Source organism: Lynx canadensis, chromosome D1 (genome assembly GCF_007474595.2).
Source record: "Lynx canadensis isolate LIC74 chromosome D1, mLynCan4.pri.v2, whole genome shotgun sequence".
In the NCBI taxonomy this organism is placed as follows: Eukaryota; Metazoa; Chordata; class Mammalia; order Carnivora; family Felidae; genus Lynx; species Lynx canadensis.
In genome coordinates this window covers 65,658,344-65,680,139 of record NC_044312.2, presented here as the reverse complement: position 1 = coordinate 65,680,139, position 21,796 = coordinate 65,658,344, and the positions used below count along the sequence as shown (strand labels likewise).

The window sequence follows — 21,796 nt, the reverse complement described above, 5'->3', positions numbered from 1 at the left end:
GAGAGGGCCTGCTGTGTCCTAGGCACTGTGCTGGCTCTTGGACAAAAATGATAGTATCCCCGGCTGTGACAGCAGCTCACAGACATCCAGGGGCTTTAGCTGTAGGTCCTGAGCAGGGCAGAGAGATGAGATTGTGTTTGTATCTTGTTTGTTGCTTCTGCTATGACTCTGGACTTGTCTGGGACTCTTAATGGTCCTGACCTGGTGTCTTTCCTCTCTGTTGCAGGAAGATGAGAGACTGCTTGGGTATCAGCAATAGTACCATGAGTCCCTGCACTGGTTAAAGCCATCGCCACAACCTGGGCAGGGAGCAAGGTAAGTGGAGAGGCCAGTCCAGGCGAGCTCCTGGGATGTGAATACATTTCCGCCTCAAGTGCTGCCCGGAAAATCCCAAGTGCACAAACAAGTCAAGGCAATGCATCTGGGTCCTCCTACCCACACTCCAGGACCCAGAGGAAGGGCTTGCTTCCCCTCCCAAGTGCTCCAGCTAGCTCCCTCCCTGCTGGCCAGGCTTCTTCCAAGTTAAAAAAAAAAAAAAATGAGACACTAGAGGGGAGGAAAACAAGTCCACTCACTGTCTTTCCCTTCTCCCATCTTAACTGTTCAAGCAAGTTCCCAGGAGCTGCCCAGAGCTCTTGTTTGACTGGAAGGGAGGTAGGAGGAGTGGAATGTGTGCAAAACCCGAGCTGATCAAAAGACAGTGCTGTTTCATGGAAGCCTCCCAGAACTGAGAGCGGGAGAGAAGGGGGGTGGAGGGGGAGAGAGGAGAGGAGACAGACAGAGAGAGAAGGAGAGAGAGAGAGAGAGAGAGAGAGCACGAGCGCGAGCGCACAAGCAAGAGCAGGAGAGAGAGAGCAAGCCAGAGCACAGAGCACGCTGGCTGGCGAGAACAGGGTCTCCATGACAACTGGCCTGGCCGGCTAGAAGTGCTCTGCTCATTTGGCTGGAAGGAGCGCCACGAAAGGTCAGAGGAAGGAGCTGTGGGAAGCTCGCAGCAGGTATCGGAGCTTAAGCGAGTGGATTTTGGGGCCCTGGGCTCCCTTACAGACTGTGGTGTGAGCCAAACTCTGCCGAGAATGGAGTGGGCAGGAAAGCACCGGGACTTTCAGGTAAGGTCAGCTCCGGCTTGGATTGTTTTTTCTCCTTTCCTGGCCATAGTCTTGGGCTGTTTTCTGGGAGGCAGGGATAAGTCTGTACTCTCTGCTCAGGGTTTGGGGCTCAGGAATGATGTCATGCTCCAACAGTTGGATTCTATTAGCTTAAGGAGGAGGGAAACAGCCAATTTTCTTGACTTTGCAAATCTAGCTGATCTCACTCTTGCTGAACCTGAGGTGTTTAGACTTTTCTGTAGAAATCATCATCTTGTATTTAGCACAAAGGCTTAGGATATTTTACAGAAACAGTTTTTTTATATAGAAAAAGCAAGTTATCGTCATTCCAGCATTGTGTTTGGAGTTCCTACGTGGAAACTCCAGTGTCTTTTGAGTGGCTTGGTTTGTTCTAGTGAACACTGTCTGTTTTGTCTCTTGGTGTTGCTATGTCTGACCTGTAGTGAAAAAAGAAAAAGCTCCAATTAGCTAGGAGCTTGTGGTGAGTTCCCAGTCTCTGGAGCAGTTATTAGGACAGAGGGACTGTCTTAGGGATATCTGAGCTAGGGTCACTCTCTTCGTTTCTCCCTCAGGTAACTTGGAAAGAAGCAAGCTGTCCTCCTTTATTAATAAGGCCCATCACAGGCTTTGCTAAAGGAGGCTGGCAGGTGTGTGTGTGTTTTGGGCTGGGGGTGGGGGCTGTGAAGAGGTTTCCTATACAGATATCTCTGAGTGAGCTCTCAGTGGTGGCTGCTACTAGGTTGCCTGTGGAGACATGAGGCACGGGGTTGTGGTTGTGGAGACACAGTACTGAGGTACTGTGATGGATTCTTCAGGTTAATATTTTAACCAAATCTCAGAGCACGCACTGTCCACACTGTGCATTCCTGTTTTGTTTGTCCTATGCTTTGGTGAAACTTGTTCTGTCCCAGAGGAGTGGTGTGTGCTAAGCTCAGTGTGGCCTAGGAGAGGAGATCCTTCCAGAAAGGCACTTTTATAGGTGATGGGGTAGTTAGGTTCTCAGTGATCTTATTTGGAGCATTAATGCAGCAGATACTCCCTGCAGTGGAGACTTATCAGGAGATGTGCTTCCACTTCAGCCATGTTACATCTCAAACTTACTGCTGGGCCTTAGGGAACATTGTGGATGCCTCTGGTTTCTCTGTGGGTTGAGGGAACAGCTGCTGTCCTGGCTCTTCGGTTTTTCTTCTTGAACTTTTTGAACAGAATGTCTTTTGTATTCTGGCAGACAATGAGGGGGCCTTCTGATTAACTTCGGGTCAGCTTGCCAGTAAAAGCACTGACCATGTCCCCAGTTTGGGCTCCCTGATTGTATACATGTACGCATCAGTATTGTGGCCTGAGGGTCCACAAGGGTGAACTCCGTGGCCCTGGACCTCAGATGGGCCACTGCTATAGTGATGCCTCCTTTTAATACACTCCCAGTGATCCTCTGCTTAGTTGAAACCTCTGTTTTGTTGGAAGCATATGGCATTGCACTGTTGGTTGGGATTTAAATTTGGGGGTGTGAGGAGGAGGCCTCTCTGAGTCAGTGGGCAGTGCAAATCCAGAATCCCACTTTTCTACTCAAGTGGCTGTGGTTGGGGTTCCTCTAACTTTATCACCCCCACACATATGAAGAGGGTGAGCAGGTGGTCATTCTTTTGATGTAGCAGAATGAGTACTGGATTTGAGGTGAGGAGACTTAGGTCCATGGTCAGGTTCTGCTACTTGCCATCAAGGTGGCCATGGGCAAGACCATTAACCTATGTGACCTTTAGATTTATTAGCTCTGAGATGAGAGATAATGATATAACTACTTTAACAGGTCTGTTGGGAGGAACAAAAATGAGGTAATTTATGTGAAAGTGGGGCATCTAGGTGGTGCAGTCAGTTAAGTGTCCGCCTCTTGATCTCCACTGAGGTCATGATGTCACAGTTTGTGAGTTTGAGCCCTGCATCAGGCTCTGTGCTGATGGCGTGGATTTGGCTCGGGGTTCTGTCTCTCCTTCTGTCTGCCCCTCCCCAACTTGTACTCTCTCTCTCTCTCTCTTTCTCTCAAAATAAATAAGCTTAAAACAATTTCTATGAAAGTAATTTTAAGCAAGTCAAGTCCTGTATAATGTGAGATGTTGTGAATTAAAGCTTGAATGATGGCCCCATTCTCTTCTGGAAAGGCATTTTGCCTCTCTGGTCTAGTTTCCCAATTTATAAAGTGCCCTATTCTTTTGTGCATTTATAAATAAAAATGAGAAAAAAACCTTTAAAAAGTCCTTCGAGATATTAAAGGAAACAAATGATGCTTTCTTTGGGAAATAGAAGAGTGATGTTCACTGCAGGTTTGAGTCTCATAAATAATGCTTCAGAGATGAAGCTTTCTTTGCTTAGGTTACCCGACTCATGTGTTTAGTATAGAAGAGAAGGATTCCAAGAGACTCTTCGCTTTTCCAGTGTCCCACAGCTAACTACCTGGCAGTTATGGTATACATTTCAGTAGCTGGAAGAGAGGCTTCTGATTGTGAGGGCTGGTTCCCTCATTCTGCTAGCTGGGTTCTGGGTCTGAAAGACAGGGTTTGGGGTGCCTGGGTGGCGCAGTCGGTTAAGCGTCCGACTTCAGCCAGGTCACGATCTCGCGGTCCGTGAGTTGGAGCCCCGCGTCAGGCTCTGGGCTGATGGCTCGGAGCCTGGAGCCTGTTTCTGATTCTGTGTCTCCCTCTCTCTCTGCCCCTCCCCCGTTCATGCAGTGTCTCTCTCTGTCCCAAAAATAAATAAAAAACGTTGAAAAAAAAATTAAAAAAAAAAAAATGAAAGACAGGGTTTAACCGGCAGGCAGTTATCACTCTGAAAGGCTCTTTGGGGGCTGGGCAGCTCTTTTAGGAACCTGTATGGCTACAGCTTAGAGGGAAACAAGAAAGAAATGAGGAAGTGGGAATTTCAAGGGCAGAGATTCTTGATATGCATTGGGACTATGCCAAGGAACAGAAAAGCAGGGGTGGGGAGACTTCAGGAAAGGGCACCCAGATCTGTTCTCAGGGAGTGTGTAGGGCTCATGGCATGCTAGGTGGGAACACAGGGAGAGACCTGGCCCCCCATTTGGCAGCCTCAGCTTTTGTAGCAGGACAGGGCAAGCTTCCATGCCCTGGAGTAGGCTCTGGGAAGAAGCCCCTGGGAAGACCCTGAGGAGACAGATCTGTTATTGTTTAACAACAGAGCCTTTTTTCAGGTGACTCCATCACAGTAGCCTCTCAGGCCCGACAGAGAAGTGGTCCGTAGCTTAGATTGGGGCTGCAGCTGGTCCCCACTCCTGCTCAGTCCAGCTTCCCAGAGGTGAGTCACACGTTGGATGGATCCCTCCATATTCTTTAAGGATTAAAAAGTAACGTTCCTGTTCTCACTCCCTCTCTCCCCTTCCTCTACTGCCCTTCCTACATACTCTCCCTCTGGGCTCCCTCTCTCTAAAATTAGAATAATCAGTTACCCAAGGAAGTTGAAACTTTGAAATGCCTTAGAGGACAGGCCTAGGGCATCCTGAATTCTGCTGGCTCTACCCTGTCCCTGGAATGGAGGGTGTGGGTTTACAGTATGCAGGGGTGCCTCTGACTCCAGATATCTTGGCAACACTGCTGAGTTATAAGTAAGAGAGGCTGTGCTCCGTGTCTACCTAATCTGATTCTAAGAACTACTTTGGGGAGGACCACGGGGAGGAGGTGGAAAGGTCAGAGTCTGGGACTGCGAGAACACCTCCCTGCAGGCAGGTGGGGCTGAGAGACTGAAGAGCATGTCTTCTTGTTGCTTCTCTTTGTCTGTTATGTGTCACTGCCCTGGAGTCTCCTGATTTCCAGTGTTGGGCCCAAGAGAGTTTGCCAAGGCAGCCAAGCGAAGGGAATGTGTATCTGAGCCTAGAGGAGTCCAGGCAGCCGCCCTGCAGAGTGTTGGCTTGGCCTCCCTTCTGAGCCTTTACATTAGCTTGGAAGAAGAGGGTGTTTAGGGTGGACAGGGGTGGGGGAGGGGGAAATCTGCTGGTAGATAATTGAGTTCTTTGAGTTAGAGTAACCATGGAAAGTGGAGAAGGGGCCAGGAGGGCATGAAAGAAAAAAAAAATTACCATCTGGCATAGTCTGCAGAGATTTCTCTATAAAGCCTGAGGGAGAACTTGCATTAGTGAGCACCTTCTCCTGGGGATGGGGAGGGAGATTCTGAGCATCTATTTTTGGCTTGGGAGGAGGCACTGTGTGCATCTATCTCAGTAGGTGGGTGCAGTAAAATGCTGGGTGCATCTATCTTAGGGGAATATGCTGCATAATATTGCCTGATAGAAAAATCCCCAGTGTCTCTGTTTCCACCTGTAAGACCTAGAAAACTTGCCTGTGTGTATTTGTGTGTTGAGGGGAGAGGAGGATGTTAAATGAGTTTAGACCTCATTGTAGGATTTCTCCAAAGATCCCTTCTCTTATTATTTCTGGCTCTGATATACTGTTCTTGAAGGGCTATTGAAATGATCACAATATTCTCATCTAAAAACTGCCTATATGTTAGATTGCACTGTATCTATAAAAGGTGAATTATATATGCAATTAGGGTATGAAAGCTGACCTGTTTCTAAGTGTTTGTCATATAAACCACCCATTTCTCAAAGATACAGACTCCTCTTCTGTGTGACTTGTCTCTGAAGGGGTTTGTATATGAGCTAGAGATTGACTAATGAGAAACAGTACAGTGAATGAAGGACTGTTTGACCCTGGGGAAAATGAAATGAACTGGGAGTTAGGGGAGACAAGATCTGAAGCAGTAGGAAAACTAGAAGGAAACAGGAGAAAGGCCCTGGGCAAGGGGACTGGGGAAAGGTAGTTCCGAGGGGAAGCAGGGGAGATAGAAGGTAGTTCTTGGGCTGCTCTAGGAGGCCTTTACAATTTAGCAGAAGGCTGGCCTGTCCCCGGGGGACCCAATGAGACAGCGTTGTGTCCTGGGAGGCCGGCATTGGAGTTGACACCCCTGTTCATTTGCTCTTGGGCTCAGAGGCATCTCTGGTACCCATATGCCCTCTTAGTCTGTTCACCCATTTTGTCAGTGAATACAGAGTGGCTAGGCCAAGGGCTGGGGAGGGTCTATATAGTAGCAAGTGAGGGACTTATCCCATATATATATTATGTTAGATGTTGTATTGTAGTTATTTCCTCCCCAAAGTGAGCCTCTGTGTGTTCGACTAAGAAAGAAGAAACAAAGACCCGCTGAAGTTTGGCGTTTTGCAGGTAGGGTTAATGATCATCTCATGCGTTAGGCTGGGAAGAAGGAGGAATAGCCAACTCTTAGACTCTGATGTGAAGTACTGTTTGAATGATGGACGAAAGCCAACTATAAAGGACTGGAAATATGAGGAGGGAGAGGGTTCTAGGTCTCTGTTGAAGTTTCTCTGAGAGTGTCAGTGAATTGGGTGTGGGAGGATAGGAAAAGGGAAAGGGAAAGGGAAAAATTGGAAAGAAAACTATATAGTCAGCTAGTTTTCAGAACTCTTTAGCCTTGTTAGAGGAAGTGAATTTTGGTGTGCTCACTTACATCTTGGAACACAGCTCCCTGATGGAGTTCTGACAGCTAAATATCATAGATTGCTTTTAAATGAATCAACCTGCAATGTGTTTGTTCAGCTATCAGTGACTCTTGATGCTCAGTGCGTGTGTGGTGGAATGGACCACTTGCACTTACTGTGAATGTCTCAGTGCAGCAAGGTGTGGTAATGAAGAGCTGGTGCCCAAGGGTCTTACACGCCTAGGTTTAGAACCTGCCATTACAGTTACTGGCTGTGTGACCTTGGACAAGTTGTTTAATCTCCCTGAGCCTCCCTTTTCTGTGAGGCATCTGTGAAATGTATAATAGTAGTACTTAGCTTGTTAGCATTGTGCCAAGGAGTGAATGAAATGACACCCGTAAGGCTCTCAGCCAGTGCCTGGCACCTAGTAAAGGTTCGGTGCTTTCCATTATCATTATGAACTTAGTGCAGCATTTTGAAGAGTACAGCGGGCATCTCTCTCTTTTTTTTTTTCCAAAGATTTATTTCGAGAGAGAGAGAGAGAGAGTGAGAAGGGGGAGGGGCAGAGGAAGAGGGTGAGAGAGAATCCCAAGCAGCCCCCACGCTGTCAGCACACAGCCTGATGTGGGGTTCAATCTTACAAATTGTGAAATCATGACCTGAGTTGAAACCAAGAAGTTTTGACTGAGCCGCCCAGGTGTCCCTATACTTTGCATTTTATTCACCTTTCTGACACCTGGGGAGAGTCTCCACGGTGGTCCTTCTCACCCCAGCTTCAGAGGCTCTGCTTTACCCTCCTGTAGGATGCCTACCCTTCACTGTCATGGCAGACTAGAACTTCTTCTTGCCAGTTGCTTCCTGGCAGCCTGCCCAGTCAGGGCCCTAGGTCCTCCTTCCCCCAACATTGGCCGCCCTTCACAAGCTGCTGTTGGTCCTTCTACTTCCATGAATCCTACCTGTGTATCCTTTAAGACCCTTTGTAGCCAGCCTACGTGCTTAGTAGTCTGGCTCTTCCTCTTACTATCTGTGGATCTCTGGGGAGTTAACCTTTGTAAACCTTAGTGTCTGCATCTGTAAATTGGGAATAATCTTACTCCTTTCAAAGGTTTGTTGTAAGGGTTAAATGAGTTAATTTTTTTAAATAATTTTTTAAAATGTTTACTTATTTGGAGGGGGAGGGGCCGAGAGAGAGGGAGACACAGAATGTGAAGCAGGCTCCGAGCTGTCAGCATCGAGCCTGATGTGGGACTCGAATCCATGAACCATGAGATCATGACCTGAGCTAAAGTTGGATACTTAACCTTCTGAGCCACCCAGGTGCACCAAATTAGTGAATTTATATAGCGCACTTAGCTTAGTTGCTGGCACAAATATGCTTTCAGTAATTGTTAGCTGTAATTGTTGTTTGAGATCTGTCCCTCCTGTGAGTTCCTCGGCCTCCATATAGCAGTACAGAGAGCCCTGGCCAGGTGGTCAGCAGATCTGAGCTTTAGTCCTGGATCTGTTGGTGACTTTTGGGTGACCTTGGGGAAGTAACCTTGGCTTCTCTAGGCTTCAGTTTCCTCTTCTAGAAAGTGGGGGGGTTTAGATAGAATGTTTTCATTGACATTTTGACTTGACTCTTAAATGCATATGTCTTGTCTTTCCAACTAGATTCCCTGAAGTTTTATAAAATTATTCCCCAAATTGGCCAACATATATTGCTTATGCTTAAAAAATATTTGCATAGCTTTTTTTTTTTTTAATCCTATCAGCTGGATTCTAGAAAGCATTTGACTTGGTTCTCATAACTTGGAGCCTGGAATCTTGCTCTCAGATGCACAGGGCTTGGTTGTAACAACCTGCAAAGAGGCTCCAGCCTTTAGTAAGTTAGAAAATCTACCAGGTTAGTAAGAAAGGAGGTGGGTTTCACTTGGTGCTCCTGGGGAAATTTTGGTTGACAGATGTTTAGGGTACTTATTTGTTCTGCTGTATAGACTCAGATCAGCTTTGTGAATAAGTACTGCCATCACTATTTCCTTCTCTCTGTGGAGAAAAATGTTTCCTTCAGGATTTGAAGCGAGCCATTGGTGCTCAAAGAAAAACCTGTGTGTTACGAGAAGAGCTGTCTAATGAAAGAGTGACATTTAGAGCCTGGGCTCCGGAGGCAGACAGTAGGGGTTCATATTCTGGTTCTGCTACTTACTAGTTCTGAGATCTTGGGTAAGTTATGGAGCCTGTCCATGCCCCAGCTCCTTTTCTGTGAAACAGAAGTGCTAATTGTATTATTTTGTAGTGTTGTGGTAAGGCCTAAGTGTCACGTGCTTAGGATAGTACCTTGTATCTGGTGCTGAATGAAATGTGAGCAATTACTGTTATATATCTTATTACCTTGTAAGCCAAGCAGAGTTTGTTTCCGAATGGTTGGTTTGTCTGGTTTGTTCTGCTGAGAAATGTGGAGCGATGTTCCCTTCCTCCATGTTTTGGGCAGACATCTAGTATCAGCAGAGCAGCAATAAGTGTCCTGCAATCAGTACATAGATTGTAGCTCTTGTACTTTGCTTTTGTAAAGAAATATATAAACCAGAAAGAGAATCTGAGCCAAAAGAGCATGTAGGTTTAAAGGACCTTCTGTGATGAGTAACACATGTTATATGGCACTGGAGTTAGGGGCATGGCAGAACCCTGGGTAAAAGAGGAAGATGGGAAGTGGGATGACAGAAAGTAGAGCTAGGTAATGAAGAGTGGCAAGTATCTCTGAGCAAGTGGTAGTGGCTATGACAGTAAGCCCCACTGAGAAGCTCCTGGCACTTTATCTTCCCTGTAGGTACGTTGACTCCTCAGCCCCAGGTGAGACTTGCCCCCGCACCCCACAGTGCTCACTCAGATCAATCTCAGAGGAATGGTGGATTGGGATGAGTCGGCTCTAATCTGTTCCTAACTAGAATGAGTAGCATGAGTAGCTCGGTGTGTCTTATCTACAAGTATAATTATAAAGAGATTTCCTTTTCCAGCTGTAAGAAACAGGAACTTTTGCTGCCAAACTTAGCAGCATGTTTTAAGTCCTTCAAATCTCCTCTGAGTGCTACCAAAGCTCTCAGCTTTGTTGTTATCTCTTGTTGAAATATAGCCTGGAAAGGTCATATCAACAGTGCCAATTTATGGGCCTGCTGAACCCAAGCAGGCCTAGGGCAGAATGGGGAGTTCCTGGGAGTAGGTGTTTCACAGATTTTCCCTTTGAGTTAGGCTGTTTATAATTTAAGGTTCTTTTTGCTTTAGAGAAGACCAAACTCTGAAGATTAGGGTCAAACATTGTATTTCTTCTGCAGTTTTACTTGTGTAGGCAGGCACTCAGACTCTACAGTAGCTCCCTGTACGGCTGGGAGAGGCTCAGCCTTGATGGGACTTACGGCTGCCAAAACCATGCCTGGCACTCCTTATAGGAGGTAAGTTTTCTTGGCACAAAGTTATGCCAGAATCCTTCACCCCATTTAGTTTATTAGCAGTTTTTGACCTATCGTGTGTTCTGAAGGGGTGATTAAAAGTGGCCAAGAGCACATGGTATAGAAACCACACATAGAGATTTTGCACTCATCTGAGGAGAAAAAGGTCAGATCTGTGTGTGCATATACAGTACTCTGTCACTTGGTAAAACAGATACAAATAGGGAAAGGAAACTAAAGAACTTAACTGACCCCAGCATCTATAAAGAAGCGTGGTACTTGAATGCCAGAGGAAAATACCTGGGACAGCTGAGGTGAACTTGGCAATGGCAGTGACCTTGGTTGGCAGTCTGTGACTTGACCAACTCAGCTGCTGTGTTCAGAGAATTGAGGCTTTGGAATCTAGGAAGGGAAGAGAGCACTGAAATTTTTTATTTTCTTTGCTTCCCTCTAACCCCCTGATTCACTCACCAGTCTGGGTTCAGACGCACATGGAAAGATTGCCAGATAAATTGCTGTTTTTGAAGTGGTATGGGCAGCACTGTCCTCTCTGTGTCTCTGTGTCTCTGGGTTTGAGTCCTCACTGCTGCTCAGGAGTGAGTTACTGCTCCCCTGTGCTGGAAGAGCTGGCTGGGAGGAGACGGGTGGTAAAAAAGGCAGTGATGGTGGTAAGAAGCCATGGAGACAATAACACCTCTGACATCATCCCAGGCCCTGAGAGTAGTTAATGTTTTGTCAGCAGGGGAGTTGGGATGACTGTTTGTGTTCCCCAAGAGTTTATTTCTCCTCAGCCTTAAAAAAATTAATTAAGAAATTAATTGAAGTATAGTTAACATACAATGTTATGTTAGTTTCAGGTGTACAGCATAGTTATTTGACAATTCTATACATTACTCAGTGCTCACCAGGCCAAGTAGTCACCATCTGTCACCACACAAGGTTATTACAATATTAGTGAATATTTTCCCTATGCTGCACTTTTTATCTCCATGATGTATTTATTTTGTAACCGGGAACTTGTGCCTCTTAATCCCTCTTATCTATTTCACCCATTCCTCCACCTGCCCCCGCCTCTGGCAACCACCAGTGTATTCTCTGTATTTAAGAGTTTCTTTTTTGTTGTTGTATGTTTGTTTGTTTGTTGCATTTTGTATATTCCACATATAAGTGAAATTGTATGGTATTTGTCTTCCTGTGTCTTATTTCACTTAGCACTATACCCTCTAGGTCTATTCATGTTGTCACAAATGCCAGGATCTCATTATTCTTTATGGCTGAGGAATATTCCAAAGCGCGCGTGTGTGTGTGTGTGTGTGTGTGTACCATATCTTTATCCATTCATCTTTTGATGGATACTTGAGTTGCTTCTATATCTTGGCTATTGTAAATTGGGACAACCACTGTGGAAAACAGTATGGAAGGTTCTCAGAATTAAAAACGGAAATACCGGGGCGCCTGGGTGGCTCAGTCAGTTGAGCGTCCGACTTTGGCTCAGGTCATGATCTCATGGCTTATGGGTTTGAGCCCTGTGTCAGGCTCTGTGCTGACAGCTCAGAGCTTGGAGCCTGCTTCAGATTCTCTCTCTCTCTCTCTCTCTCTCTCTCTCTCTCTTCCCCTGTTTGTGCTCTCTCTCTCTCTCTCTCAAGTAGAAATAAACATTAAAAAAATTAAATTAAAAAATGGAAATATCATCTGATCCAGTAATTCCACTAGTAGATGTTTACCCAAAGAAAACAAAAGACTAACTTGAAAAGATATATGCACCCCTATATTTATTGCAGCATTATTTATAAGAGTCTTTCTCTTTTTACTTTACACTCTTTCCTGGAGATTCCATCTTCTGCTACCAGGTAGAGAAGTAGGGTGTGGGGTGTGTGTGTCAAACTCTGCACCTCTTGTTTAGAAACTTTTTATTTATTCATTCATTTATTTATTACATGTTTATTGAGTACCCATTCTGGTCTAGGCACTGTTCTATATGTAGAGATGACTGAGACAGCAAAGTATATGTGTCATGGAGCTTAAAATGTTTGGGGTAGCAGTCAGTAAATAAGTAAACAATAAATGAGATAATGATAGTGATATGAGCTATGAGAGAAATAGTGGTGATGTAAAAGAGAGAGAGTAGCAGGAACTTGAAAGCTATTAAAAGAGGAGTTAGAGAAAGCCTCTCTGAGAATGGGACATTGGAGCTGCAGGTTCAAGCACAAAAAGAAATTGTGAATGTTCAGGTTTGGGGCATGTACATTTCTGGAGGAGGGAACAGTAAGGGCAAAGGCCCTGAGGTAGGAAAGAGCTTGGCATGTTGAAAGAACATGAAGTTCATTGTTAGAATATAAGGAGCCAGTGATTATAAGGGCATAAAATGTTGGTAGAGGCTAGTTCAGGTACAGCCTTTTGGCCATGGTAAGGAGTTTGGAGAACCAATGTGAAGGGTGTACATTCTAGGTCTGTGGCACAACCAGAGATAGGATGTCAAAATGTGAAAGGGATGGCTAAGAGGAACATTGGATTTGATTGAGAAGAATCAAGAAAAAATATGGGGAAATTGAGGGGGATCTGGAGTGGGGATAGGCCTAGCTAATTAGCTAAAAGAAGTGGAATAAGTATAATTCCATACTGCATAATTCTTGGGATCAAGCAATATATGTTTTAAAAACTGCTGTATATTTTAGGTTTGTGGTATATCATTAGTAGAATGCTTTCTGTATTCCAGGCATTGTATTACACCAGGCACTTTTACTTACATCATTTCAGTAAATTCTCACAATCATCTTTGAGTGAATTTGCTGATATTTTGATGTCTACATATGAGGAACTGAGAGTGGCTAACTTGCTTAAAATCCAAATCTAAGCCTGTCTGATTCCAAAGGATATGCTCCTTTTATACCTCCACTCTAATTGGTATACCAACTGTACTTTCTTTTAGTTATCTAACATACTTCATGTGCATTTTACCTCTGAACTGTTATGTGTTGTTTACTGTTATGTTCTGCCATCTATCCATTGGGAGCTAGGATGGATTTTGGATGTTTGTCGATTTTAATGAGTTCTTTTCAACTTTCTCTGAAAGGAGTACCTGGTTAAGTATGGAGAATTCCATTCCAAATAAAAAACCGGGGAGGCTGGGGGTAGGTGGCAAGACTCAGAAGCAGATAACCTGTATCATAACTCTTTGGGTAGGAGAAGTGATGGTCTTTTTCATTAACAATATTCCACAAGTAGTTAGATGTCTTAGATTACGATTCCTTCTGTTTTATAGTAAAAAGATAGAATTTGTTTTGGGAAAATATAACTAATTTTCAGTAAATTAGCATTTGTAAATAAACTATGATTTCCTAGTTCACAGGTTTCTTTTAGAATCTCAAAGTTCATTGGAAATGTTTGAGGAAATAAATTTAACAGGCCACAACTTTCACTTGCTGGAAATTGAACATTGACTAGTTTCTATTGGTGGATACTTCCTTTTTTTGAAGGATTGATCCTGTTTGGATTCTATAAAGCAAGGGTCAGGATTCTGAAATGAAAATGTGTGGGCTGTTTGTAAACTCTCATTCTCGGTGTTCATGAGATCTGTGTTCAGCCTTGTCAGCCAGCTTAGATGGAATAGTTTGAAGGGCAGAGCAGGGTGAGATTGAATTTCAGATTTAGCATGGATTCTTGACACACAGAGGAATTTTCTTTTGTAATGGGATTCTGCTTTCCTGTCTCCCCTGTCCCTGTCTGTTTTAGTAACCACTTTGCTTCTGGAGGAAAAGATGTGTGGTTAGGAAAGATTCATGTAGACAACGTTTTTATCTTTAGCACTGATTCGCTGAGCAAACATGAGATGCTCACCTACCATGAGTAGGTACATACAGACGAATTAGGGGTGAGGCTAAGAAGATTGGTTTGGTCAGATCTTTAAGGGCTTGAACCCTCCAGGTACTGGAGAATCCTTCTTTTGAAAATAGGAAAGGAACACAATTGGATTTGGTTGGTAGAAAAGAAACCTGTGAGACCGTGTGGAAGATAGAATGGGGGTGGGAGGAAACTTGTCTTATTGGGTATAACTAGTGAGGGCAGTATTCCAGTCTCTCACAGCTTATTTAAAACTGAGTATAAGGGAAGTCTGGAGGATCTGAACTCCAGATTGTAGGTTTTCAGACTTGAGAGGGGCTCCAAATTCACCTGGAGAGCTAGTTTCCAATTCAGTAGATCTGGAGTGGGGCCTGGGGGTGTGCATTTTTAACAAGTTTCTAAGTGCTGCTGCTGGTTGGGAACCACTGTGTAAGAGGCTCAGCAGCTGAGATTCAAAAAGGGTGTGAGGGCCAGATGTAATCCGTATGCCTTCTTTCAGTGACCTAGAATTTCATGTCTATACTTTAGAATCTCTTGGGTGGCTTACCACTGTAATGTCAACAAAGCCCAGTAAAGGTCCATGCCCTCAGTCACAGTGACTCTTCTCACGATATCCATATCACTTCCGGATGAGGTTTCCAGCTGAGTGCTTGTCTCTAAGCAGCTGTTTGACTTATTTTTGGAAAATGCCCATCCTGGCCTCTTGGTTCTATTAGGAGAGATGACATTTATGCCAGGATGAGCTCCCATCTTGCCCTTTAGCACACCCCCTGGTTGGCAGGACTGTTTTAGGGACTGCCGTCAGGCTTAGTTCTGAGTGTGTTGTGTTGATTAGCCAGGTTTACACAGGACATGCCTGGGAGATTATCTCTTTAGCCCAGGAGTTGAATTTCCAGGACAAAGTCCACAGTTGGCAGCTGATAGTCTGAGAACACCTGGAAGAGAGGATTTCACTTGGCTTTCGCTTAGCCAGGCCTCTCAGTGCCTCTTCCCACAGAGGTCGGGTGTTCTACTTGTCTGCTGCCCACGTGGGTATCTTTGGGATGCTTCTCCCAGAGCAGTGTCGCTCCAAGCAGTGTTCCCTTGCTCTCTGTTTCAGGATCTGTGGCTTCATGTGAGACACTTGAGTGAATAATCATAAGCTGCCCTCTCTTCCTTGAGGTTCTCATTTCTTGAATCACTGTCTGTGCTTGCTTCTCTCCTTGGGGAAGGATCTCCATTTTCTCCTCTATGGTAGGTGACTCTTAGATTTTCCCTGACACCCCCCTTTTCTTAGCTTTGCTCATTAGTTCAGCACAGTTGTAGAATTCTGTTTCAGTATGGGAAGAGATATTAAAGGTTACCTGACCTAGCACTGCCCAACCTTTTTCTTATCCCTGCACACACAAGAAGTGATAACTTTTGTAAGGCACGTTGGGATAACAGGAGGAGGCTCCTGGTAGCGCTGAGCCCCAGTGCTGCCCTGGGGCTTGAAGGAGTCGCGATGTCTACACAACCATAACCCATTCTTGGCATTGTGGTTGGGAACTCTGGTCCAGTCCCACTTGCGTCAGAGTCCCACTTGCGTCAGGTGAGAAAACCGAGCGCCCAAGGTGCGGAGCCAGGACGGGGAATTGACTTTTGATTCAGGGCTTTGCTGTAAACATTTCACAAGAACTATAATGTGTTACAATTTCAAATTAGTAAGCGTGCATGAAACTATCTCAGGTTAATTTTCCTTTAAGACCTTTTTTGGTGGGGGGCACCTGGGTGGCTCAGTTGGTTGAGCATCTGACTCTTCTTGATTTTGGCCCAGGTCATGAACTCCTAGTTGGTGAGATCGAGCCCTGTGTTGGGCTCTGTGGTGACAGCGTGTACTTGGGATTCTCTCTCCCCCAATCTCTCTCTGCTCCTCTGCCACTTGCTCTCTCTCTCTCTCAAAATAAGTAAATATTTTTAAAAAGTATTTTTTTAATAACAAAAGTAATACATTTGTTCTGTAAACTTTTACACAATAGGAAAATACATGTTGGAATATGAGCCTTTCCTATAAACTGGTGCCCCAGGAGTATAATCACTGTTAACAGTTTCCTCTACAATACATTTATATAAACATTTATTTTATTTTATTTTATTTTTTTTTTTTCAACGTTTTTTTTATTTATTTTTGGGACAGAGAGAGACAGAGCATGAACGGGGGAGGGGCAGAGAGAGAGGGAGACACAGAATCGGAAACAGGCTCCAGGCTCCGAGCCATCAGCCCAGAGCCCGACGCGGGGCTCGAACTCCCGGACCGCGAGATCGTGACCTGGCTGAAGTCGGACGCTTAACCGACTGCGCCACCCAGGTGCCCCACATTTATTTTATTTTTATAAAAATGATTATATTCTAACCAAAAATGGAAAATAAAAAGTATTGGCGAGGATGTGGAAAAATTAGGATCCTCATACACTGCTGGTGGGAATATAAATGGTACAGCTGTTGGGGAACAAATTCAAAAGCTAAAACTTACGATGTGACCCAGCAACTCCACTCCTAGGTATTTATGCCCCCCAAAATTGAAAACAGGGACTCAAATAATTATATGCCAATATTCGTAGCAGCATTACCCACAGTAGCCAAAAGGTGGAAACAATCCAAGTGTTCACCTGCTGATGTATAAGTAAAATGTGGTGTATGCACACAATGGAATATTATTCATCCATAAAAAGGGATGAAGTTCTGATACTTGCTACAGTGTGAATGAACCTTGAAAACATTGTGCTAAGTGAAATAAACCAGACACAAAAGGATAGATATCGTATGATTCTGCTTATGTGCAATATCTTTAATTGGCAAATTCATTGAGATAGAGTAAATTAGAGGTTACCAAGAATTTGGGGAGAGGGGACAATGAGGAGCTATTGTATAATGATGGTTACAGAGTTCTGTTGGGGTGATGAAAAAGTTTTAGAAATAGATAGTGGTGATGGTTGCACAAGATTGTGAATGTAATTAATGTCACTGAATTATAAACTTAAAAATGCTTAAGATGGTAGATTTTATATATGTTTTGCCCCAATTAAAAAATGAATAACAAGATTATACTCTACTGAAAATGGTTTCACTTGGTAATTTATCTAGGCTATTTTTCCATGTCAGTACATTACTTTGAACAGCAGCATTGTGTTTCTTCAGGTGGATGTAATGTAATTTATTTAACCAAGCCCCTATTGATGGACACTTGAGTTGTTTCCAATTTCAACTGTTATAAACAGGGCTGCAGTAGCCAGCAGCACACGGCTGTCTTTGCCCCAGCGTTGTAGTACTTGTACTACCTTAGGCAAAATTCCTAGAAGGGAAGATTTGCTGATCAAAGGCATGCTCATTTAAGATGTTAATAAATATTGCTTAACCACTTTCCAGAGAAGTTGCATCAATGTAATTCTCATCAACAGTATGTAAAGGTGCCTGTTTCTCCCCCACCCTTGCCAACATGGCTGTTGTAAATCTTATAAACGATTGTAATCTTTGCTGATCTGATAGGCGAAAAGGATTTCTTATTTGTTACTTAGGATTTCTTTACTTGTTAGTGAAATTGAACACCTTTTATGCTCACTGGTAGCTGTGTTCATTCTTTTGGGAATTTTTGGTTCAAATACTTTGTTCATTTTTCTATTTGGTCATTATTTTATCTTGTAGATTCAGTAAGAGCTTTTAAATAACATGTTACGTTAGAACTGTTTTCCATATAAGTTGCTGATATTTTTCCCCTCAGTTTATTTTTAAGTTTTGACTTTTTATGTTAATTACTTGCTTTTCATATATCTTATAGATCATATGTCTTAAATTTTTATTTAGGCAAATGTATGATATTTTCCTTCAGGGCTTGTTTTTCTCTCATTAGTGGCTTTTGAGTTGAATTTTGTGTCATACTTAGAAAAGTTTTCTTCCCTCCTCAGAATTATACAACTCATTGATTTTTTTCTAGTGTTTATCATTCCAATTTTTTACATTTAAGTTGTAACTAAGTTTCTGGTAAGGATTGAGGTAAGAATTAAATTTTATTGATAAAATACCTGAAAATAACCTTCTCCTATTAAATCAGCTCTTTTTATAAAATTTGTGAATGTCTATTACATTTACTTTAGTGTTTTTAAAAAACATTTATTAATTTATTTTGAGAGAGAAGAGAGAGAGCAGGGAAGGGTCAGAAAGAGAGAGAGAGAGAGAGAGAAAGAGAGAGAGAGAGAGAGAGAGAGAGAGAGAGAGAGAGAGAGAGAATCCCAAGCAGGCTTCCTGCTGTCAGCACAGAGCCCCAGGTGGGGCTCCAACTCACAAACTGAGATCATGACCTGAGCTGAAACCAAAAGTGGGATGCTTAACACACTGAGCCACTCAGGTGCCCCTACATTAATGTTTTTTGTGAGTGAGGCTACCAATATTCAAATTCTTGCAATATAAAGGCCTTTAGCGAGAGAGGGAGATCAAGGAATTGTGCCCAAGTCTTCTGATTGCCAATCCTGTTTTTTTTGTTTGTTTGCTATTATCCTTACACAGTGCAGCCAGATTCCTTTTCTTGATGTTTGGGGAAAATTGCATCATTCCTCTTCTGAGAAACTTTATAGTGAATCCTATGTGCAATCATATTTGACACATTAGACCTGGGTAGTGTGACATGAAAGCCTTGTTCTTAAACCTGGTGAGGTGAGCTCAGCCTGGCTGAGGTGAGAGCAGAGAGACAATTACATGCTTGGTGCTGAGGAGACTAAAGGGCCAAAGTCAAAGGGATGTTAAGACAACATCCAGGAATGTTGTGACTCTGGGTGAGGGGAGCAGCAGGAAGAAGAGTGAAGAAACTTGGATGCTTACAAGATTAAGGAAGATTTTTGAACTGAGAGAAGGAAGAAGAATAATTATTTAAGGTCCTGGATACTAAACTAGTTAGGTCCCACCTAATTATATTTTTTAAAAATTTATTTATTTATCTATCTATTTACATTTTAGGTACATACAGTACAATATTGATTTCAGGACTAGAATTCAGTGATTCATCACTTACATACAACAACACACAGTGCTCATCATGAGTGCCCTCCTCAGTACCAATCACCTATCTAGCCCATCTCCCATGTGCCTCCCTCTGTCAGCCCACAGTTTGTTTTCTGTCATTAAGAGTCTCTTGTGGTTTGTTTCCCTCTCTTCTCTTTTTTTCCCTTCCTTCCCATATGTTTATCTGTTTTGTTTCTTAAATTATACATATGAGTGAAGTCATATGGTATTTGTCTTTCTCTGACCGACTTATTTCATGTAGCATAATACAGTCTAGCTCTATCCACATCACTGCAAATGGCAAGATTTCAGTTTTTGATGGCTGAGTAATATTCTGTCATATATATCACATGTGATATATATATCACATCTTCTTTATCCATTCATCACTTAATGGACATTTGGACTCTCTCCATAGCTTGGCTATTGTTGATAATGCTGCTGTAAACATTGGGGTGCATGTACCCCTTCGAATCTGTATTTTTATATTCTTTGGGTAAATACCTAATAGTGCAATTGCTGGATTATAGGGTAGTTCTGTTTTTAGTTTTTTGAGGAACTTCCATACTCTTCTCCAGAGTGGCTGCACCAGTTTGCATTCCCACCAGCAGTGCAAGAGTGTGTTCCCTTTTTCCCGTATCCTCACCAACACCTGTTGTTCCTTTTTAAAAACATTTTTTTTTCCACGTTTATTTATTTTTGGGACAGAGAGAGACAGAGCATGAACGGGGGAGGGGCAGAGAGAGAGGGAGACACAGAATCGGAAACAGGCTCCAGGCTCTGAGCCATCAGCCCAGAGCCCCACGCGGGGCTCGAACTCACGGACCGTGAGATCGTGACCTGGCTGAAGTCGGACGCTTAACCGACTGCGCCACCCAGGCGCCCCTAAAAACATTTTTTAATGTTTATTTATTTTTGAGAGACAGACAGAGCATGAGTGGGGGAGAGGCAGAGAGAGAGGGAGACACAGAATCTGAAGCAGTCTCCAGGCTCTGAGCTCTCAGCACAGAGCCTGACACAGGGCTTGAGCTCATGAACCACGAGATCATGACCTGAGCCAAAGTTGGACACTTAACCAACTGAGCCACCCAGGCGCCCTGACACCTGTTGTTTCTTGTGTTGCTAATTCTAGCCATTCTGATGGATATGAGGTCATATCTCATCATGGTTTTGATTTGTCTTTTTCCCTGATGATGAGTGATGTTGAACATTTTTTCATGTGTCTGTTAGCCATCTGGATGTCTTCTTTGAAATATTGGGACTTCATCAAGATAAAAAGTTTCTGTGTAGCAAAGGAAATAATCAATAAAACAGCCTATGGCATGACATATCTGATAAAGGTTTAGAAATAAAGAACTTAGGGGCGCCTGGGTGGCGCAGTCGGTTAAGCGTCCGACTTCAGCCAGGTCACGATCTCGCGGTCCGTGAGTTCGAGCCCCGCGTCAGGCTCTGGGCTGATGGCTGGGAGCCTGGAGCCTGTTTCCGATTCTGTGTCTCCCTCTCTCTCTGCCCCTCCCCCGTTCATGCTCTGTCTCTCTCTGTCCCAAAAATAAATAAACGTTGAAAAAAAAATTAAAAAAAAAGAAATAAAGAACTTATCAAATTCAACACTCAAAAACCGAGTATAACCCAGTTAAGAAATGGGCAGAAGACATGAATAGACACTTTCAAAGAAAACATCCAGATTTTTTTTTTTTTAATTAGAGAGAAAGTGTGAGTGCACAAACATGTGAGTGGGGGAGGGGTCAGAGGGAGAGAGAGAATCTTTTTTTTTGATTATTTTTTTTAAATTTAATTTTTTATTTTTTTAAATTTACATCCAAATTAGTTAGCATATAGTGCAACAATGATTTCAGGAGTAGATTCCTTAGTGCCCCTTACGCATTTAGCCCATCCCCCCTCCCACACCCCCTCCAGTAACCCTCAGTTTGTTCTCCATATTTATGAGTCTCGTCTGTTTTGTCCCTCTCCCTGTTTTTATATTATTTTTGTTTTCCTTCCCTTATGTTCATCTATTTTGTCTCTTAAAGTTCTCATATGAGTGAAGTCATATGATTTTTGCCTTTCTCTGACTGACTAATTTCACTTAGCATAATACCCTCCAGTTCTATCCACGTAGTTGCAAATGGCAAGATTTCATTCTTTTTGATTGCTGAGTAATACTCCATTGTGTGTGTGTGTGTGTGTGTATATATATATATATATATACACACACACCTCTCTCTCTCTCTCTCTCTCTCTCTCTATATATATATATATATATATACACCACATCTTCTTTATCCATTCATCTATCGATGGACATTTGGGCTCTTTCCATACTTTGGCTACTGTTGATAGTGCTGCTATAAACATGAGGTTGCATGTGTTCCTTTGAAACAGCACACCTATATCCTGTGGGTAAATGCCTAGTAGTGCAATTGCTGGGTCGTAGGGTAGTTCTGTTTTTAGTTTTTTTGAGGAACCTCCATACTGTTTTCCAGAGTGGCTGCACCAGCTTGCATTCCCAGGGAGAGAGAGAATCCTAAGCAGGCTTCATGCTTAGCATAGAGCCCTGAAATGGGGCTCGAACCCATGAGCCTTAAGATGACCTGAGCCAAAAATCAAGAGTCAGACACTCAACCAACTGACTTACCCAGGTGCCCCTAATTATATTTTAAAAGTCATCTTTTAGTGCTGGATCAGCCAAGGGTTGTTGCTCCTAAGGGTTGTGAACCCATAAGAGAAAGCCTTATTCAAGGGTCAGAGTAAGTAAAATCTTGCAACCAGAGAAGTTAGGGTTTGAAAGACCCAGGAGAGCAGCATCAACCTGGCATCATTTCTGTTCTTGTCAGCCAGGATCTTAGATGGAAATATTTTTAGTGGGAATAGGCTAAATAAGGAAGCAGGAGGAATGAACGACTTCAGACCAG

The 21,796-nt window shown here is 43.3% G+C and overlaps 1 protein-coding gene across 3 annotated transcripts in view; it reads left to right on the top strand.

Moving 5' to 3' along the window:
- Positions 1 to 21,796, top strand: part of DENND2B (DENN domain containing 2B) — a 158,359-nt gene that overhangs the window by 48,604 nt on the left and 87,959 nt on the right. The window contains exon 3 of one of the 3 annotated variants that reach the window (XM_030332095.1): positions 227 to 315. The gene's annotated coding sequence lies outside the window, so the exon portion shown is untranslated. Of the gene's footprint in view, positions 1 to 226; positions 316 to 669; positions 1,110 to 21,796 lie in introns of those variants that run through there. The other 2 variants (XM_030332097.2, XM_030332094.2) reach the window with 2 other exon arrangements.